The sequence below is a fragment of the Salmo salar genome, chromosome 09 (genome assembly GCF_965601325.2).
Source record: "Salmo salar chromosome 09, fSalSal1, whole genome shotgun sequence".
NCBI classification, from domain to species: Eukaryota; Metazoa; Chordata; class Actinopteri; order Salmoniformes; family Salmonidae; genus Salmo; species Salmo salar.
The window spans coordinates 30,724,086-30,730,085 of NC_138299.1; positions in this window are offsets into that span (position 1 = coordinate 30,724,086).

Sequence of the window (6,000 nt, forward strand, 5' to 3'; positions counted from 1 at the left end):
TTAGAAAAGGCAAATAGCCTAATGAAAATTGTATTAATTGATTTCATTAGTGCGTTTAACACAATCCAACCCCACCTACAGGTGGATAAAGTGGTACATTTGGGTGTCAACTCTCTACTAATCAAGTGGATTAATAGTTTCCTTGTGAACCGTACCCAACAAGCGAAGTTTAACTCCGCCATCTCTAGAACGGTGAATACGGGAGCCCCTCAAGGTTGCATACTTTCATCGATGCAGTACACACTGTACACAAACGATTGTCAAGCCTCTGACGCAGATGACACTGTAAATATGCAGATGACACCTCTGTTTAGGGTTTCTTCCACCCAGTCTCTCCACAAGGTTTTGACAGAGAAACAGAAAAATGTGTCCAATGGTGTGGGATAATAACTTTTGTGAAATAAACGTTAAGAAAACAAAAGAGATGGAGATTGAAGGAACAAAACTCCAGTACCCCCTACGAAGATCAATGGGGAATCAGTTGATAGAGTGACCACATAAGTACCTGGGAATCGAAATAGACAATAAACTGAAATTCAGTGACTATGCCTTTCCAAAGATAAAGAAATTTCAACAGAGAATGTTTTTTTACACAAACTGATCCATTTTAATGTCGACCACCATATATTACAAATGTTCAATAAATCTGTCCTGCAGAGTGTCCTGCAGAGTGTCCTACAGAGTGTCCTGCAGAGTGCGCTGTCCTGTGGTCTGATATGCATGTTTGGAAACATGCGAGTGCAAGACCAAGTCAAGCTTCAGCGTTTGATTAAGACGATTAGGACAGTACTCATCCCCCTTCACTCAACATTACACCACAGCAGCAGCAAGGGGAAAGACTTCTTCAAAATAAAATTAAAACAGATAGATAGATATGTGGACTCTTTAATTCCAACAGCCATTAGGCTGTATAATAAATTGACTGTTCGTCTCTTGAGTATACAGTATATTGCACTTTCACTTTAAATGTGTAGCTGTAGCACTTTGAATAAATTATTTAGTGTAGTTTGTGTGTTCATGTTTTATGTACTGTCTTTTTAAGCACATGACCAAATGAATTTCCCCCTAGTGGGATAATGAAGTTGATCTGAATCTGACTTGAGTGATTGGAGTCTTTGACCATTTTTTGGGCCTTCCTCGGACAACACCTAGTATATAGGTCCTGGATGGAAGGAAGCTTAGGCCCAGTGATGTACAGGGCCGTGCGTACTACCCTCTGTAGCGCCTTGCGGTCAGATGCCGAGAAGTTGCCATACAATCAATCAGGATAATCTCAATGGTGCAGCTGTTGAACTTTTTGAGGATCTGGGGACCAATGCCAAATCTTTTCAGTCTCCTGATTGGGAAAAGGTGTTTTCGTGCCCTCTTCACTACTGTCTTGGTGTGTTTGGACCATGATAGTTTGTTGGTGATGTGGACACCAAGGAACTTGAAGCTCTCGACCCGCTCCACTACATTCCCTTCGATGAGAATGGGGTCCTGTTCGGCCCTCCTTTTCCTTTAGTCCATGATTAGCTCCTTTGTCTTGCTCACCTTGAGGGAGAGGTTATTGAGGATCTGCATGGCAGATGTGTTGTTGCCTACTCTTACCACCTGGGGGCGGCTCGTCAGGAAGTCCAGGATCCAGTTGCAGAGGGAGGTGTTTAGTCCCAGGATCCTCAGCTTAGTGATGAGCTTTGTGGGCACTATTGTTTTGAACGCTGAGCTGTAGTCAATGAAGAGCATTCTCACATAGGTGTTCCTTTTGTCCAGGTGGGAGTGTGATTGAGATTGCGCCATCTGTGGATCTGTTGGGGCGGTATGCGAATTGGAGTGGGTCTAGGGTTTCCGGGATGATGGTGTGGATTTGAGCCATAACCAGTCTTTCAAGTCTCTTCATGGCTACTGACGTGAGTGCTAAGGGGCAGTAGTCATTAAGCAGGATACCTTCGCTTTCTTGGGCATAGTGACATTGTGGTCTGCTTGAAACATGTAGGTGCTGCAGACTCGGTCAGAGAGAGGTTGAAAATCTCAGTGAAAACATGCTCTGAGTACACATCCTGGTAATCCGTCTGGCCCCACGGCCTTGTGAATGTTGACCTGTTTAATGGTCTTGCTCACAACGGCTACAGAGAGGGTGATCACAGTCATCTGCAACAGCTGGTGCTCTCATGAATGCTTCAGTGTTGCTTGCCTCGAAGCGAGCATAAAAAGCATTTAGCTCGTCTGGTAGGCTTGCTTCACTGGGCAGCTCGCGGCTGGTCTCTTGATAAGTGTGTGAATTTTTCCTGTCCTGCTAAGCATTCTAAATGTAATGAGTACTTTGGGTGTCAGGGAAAATATATGGAGTAAAAAGTACATTCTTTTATTTAGGAATGTGGTGAAGTAAAAGTTGTCAAAAATATAAAAAGTAAAGTACAGATACACCCAAAAACTATTTAAGTAGTACTTTAAAGTTTTTTAACTTAAGTACTTTACACCCCTGGCTAAAAGACATCTCATTCAACATAGACTAACAACTAGCTAGCCACTACTGCCTCACATTGCATTTTCAAAAGCTAAAATGTCAAAGGAATATTATTAAGCTGTAATACTGTATGTGAGTAAAGCTATCAAAGTTGATTAATAATTCAAGCATGAAGCTTCCATTTAGCTGAGCTCAATTGGATAAAATGATCATTTGGGAACTTTTCTCCCTGATCCTTTTCTTCCTTTAAATGTATGGTTGTCAACTGTCCAGCTCTATGTGAGAGTTATTCTCCCATTTCTTATGATCTTTACCCTTGACACTGACATAGGGTTTATTCAGACTAATGTTCTTGTCATGAGATATACAGTATGTGGCAGTTAGAATGTGAATCATCCAAAGAACCTTGCTGGTTGCACTTCATTTTCATAACACGCTGATCTAAAAGTTTTTATCCCAGTCCAAGCTCTTCCCTGTCCTGGCACCCCAATGGTGGAACCAGCTTTCCCCTAAAGCTAGGACACCCCCATAAAGATTATGCCAGACGACTGTTTGAAATAGTTTCGAAATACAAGTATTTCATTAATTATGAGTTAACATCTTCATGGGGGGGGGTCTCACCATGCTGTTGGGAGGAAAAGAGATCTATGCATATTTTACAGGAACTGTCTAAAACTCCAGTTATTTGTTGACATTTAGAGTAAAAGAAAGAAGAAAGAGACATATTTGACAAGTAATCTTTTGGCTGCAGACCGAAACAGATCCGGGGATGGGGGAGTTTAAATACAAAACACCCACGGAGCAACAACTATGTGTTTTGTTTTCCAGGAAAGTATAGCATTAGACTCCTTGGTTCCTCTGGTATTATCTTCAAAGGGGGAGTCATGTATTTGGTTGCTGGAGTATTACTGTGATCAAAGCCGATGGGGTATAATAAACAGCTTTAGATAATGTGTGGCGTTATTTTAAAATAGATGCCTCTCTGGTGCAGATTACAGAACATAGCCAAGTGGAGCAAAGGATTAATTTACATCTGGGGCCTGTCCATTTGTGCATGTGTAAGGAAAAAACATCAGGTATTGATCTATCTGGAAATATTTTCTTTATCAACGCTAAGCTGGGAAATATTACAGAAGCTCATCTAGAGAATTTTTTCCAATTTGTTCTAAACAGCCTGTGCTTTGAGTTGTGCCGAAAGTGTGTGTGTGCACTTTGAGTTGGTATTTGGAAAGGTGGAGCTGTGTTGGGAATCATGTTGTTAATGCAGTGGAAATAGAACGCCCTGGGGGAACTATCAATCGTGTGTGTGTGTGTGTGTGTGTGTGTGTGTGTGTGTGTGTGTGTGTGTGTGTGTGTGTGCGTGTGTGCGTGTGCGTGTGTGTGTTTAAGTTAGCTGGAGAAAAAAAGCAAGAGAATTAGATAAGCTTTGCTGAACCATGGGTAAATGACTAGATGTTTCTAAGGCTATTTCATAAATGTTATAATTTTTCAATCTTTGAAGTCCAGGATATGTACACTATATATACAAAAGTATGTGGACACTCCAAATTAGTGGATTTGCCTATTTCAGCCACACCCGTTGCTGACTGGTGTATAAAATCGAGCACACAGCCATGCAATCTCCATAGACAAACATTGGCAGTAGAGTACTGAAGAGCTCATTGACTTTCAACATGGCAATGCCATAGGATGCCACCTTTCCAACAAGTCAGTCCAGTCAAATTTCTGCCCTGTTAGAACTGCCCCGGTCAACTGTAAGTGCTGTTATTGTGAAGTGGAAACGTCTAGGAGCAACAATGGCTCAGCCGAAAAGTGGTAGGCCTCATAAGCTCACAGAACGGGACCACCAAGTGCTGAAACGCGTAGCGTGTAAAAATGGTCTGTTCTCAGTTGCAACACTCACTACTGAGTTCCAAACTTCCTGTGGAAGCAACGTCAGCACAAGAACTGTTTGTCAGGAGCTTCATGAAATGGGTTTCCATGGCCGAGCAGCCGCACACAAGAGTGGTGTAAAGCTCACCGCCATTGGACCCTGGAGCAGTGGAAATGCATTCTCTGGAGTGATGAATCCCGCTTCCCCATCTGGCAGTCCGGCAAACAAATCTGGTTTTGGCGGATGGCAGGAGGAACCTACCTGCCCGAATTAGAGGTCGACCGATTAATCGGAATGGCCGATTAATTAGGGCCGATTTCAAGTTTTCATAACAATCGGTATTTTTGGGCACCGATTTGCCGATTTTTTTTGTTTTTTATAAAAAAATCTATATATAATTACACCTTTATTTTACTAGGCAAGTCAGATTAAGAACACATTCTTATTTTCAATGACGGCCTAGGAACGGGGGTTAACTGCCTTGTTCAGGGGGGATTCGGGGATTCGTTTTTGCAACCTTCTGGTTACTAGTCCAACGCTCTAACCACCTGCCTTACATTGCACTCCACGAGGAGCCTGCATGGCAGGCTGACTACCAGTTACGCAAGGGCAGCAAGAAGCCAAGGTAAGTTGCTAGCTAGCATTAAACTTATCTTATAAAAAAACGATCAATCTTAACATAATCACTAGTTAACTACACATGGTTGATGATATTACTAGTTTATCTAACGTGTCCTGCGTTTAATATAATCGATGCGGTGCCTGTTAATTTCTCATCGAATCACAGCCTACTTCAACAAACGGGTGATGACTTAACAAGCGCATTTGCGAAAAAAGCACTGTTGTTGCACCAATGTACCTAACCATAAACATCAATGCCTTTCTTTAAAATCAATACACAAGTATATATTTTTAAACCTGCATATTTAGTTAATATTGCCTGCTGACATGAAATTGTGTCACTGCTCTTGCGTTCATTGCCTGGCTCGTTGCGAACCAATTTGCCAGAATTTTATGTAATTATGACATTCCATTGAAGGTTGTGCAATGTAACAGCAATATTTAGACTTAGGGATGCCACCCGTTAGATAAAATACAGACCGGTTCCGTATTTCACTGAAAGAAAAAAACGTTTTGTTTTCGAGATGATAGTTTCCGGATTCGACCATATTAATGACCTAAGGCTCGTATTTCTGTGTGTTTATTATATTATAATTAAGTCTATGATTTGATAGAGCAGTCTGATTGCGCGGTGGTAGGCACCAGCAGGCTCGTAAGCATTCATTCATACAGCACTTTCGTGTGTTTTGCCAGCAGCTCTTCGCAATGCATTGCACTGTTTATGACTTCAAGCCTGTCAACTCCCAAGATTAGGCTGGTGTAACCGATATGAAATGGCTAGCTAGTTAGCGGGTGCGCGCTAATAGCGTTTCAAACGTCACTCGCTCTGAGATTTGGGAGTGGTTGTTCCCATTCCTCTGCATGGGTAACCTGCTTCGAGGGTGGCTGTTGTCGATGTGTTCCTGGTTCGAGCCCAGGTAGGAACGAGGAGAGCGACGGAAGCTATACTGTTACACTGGCAATACTAAAGTGCCTATAAGAACATCCAATAGTCAAAGGTATATGAAATACAAATCGTATAGAGAGAAATAGTCCTATAATAACTACAACCTAAAACTTC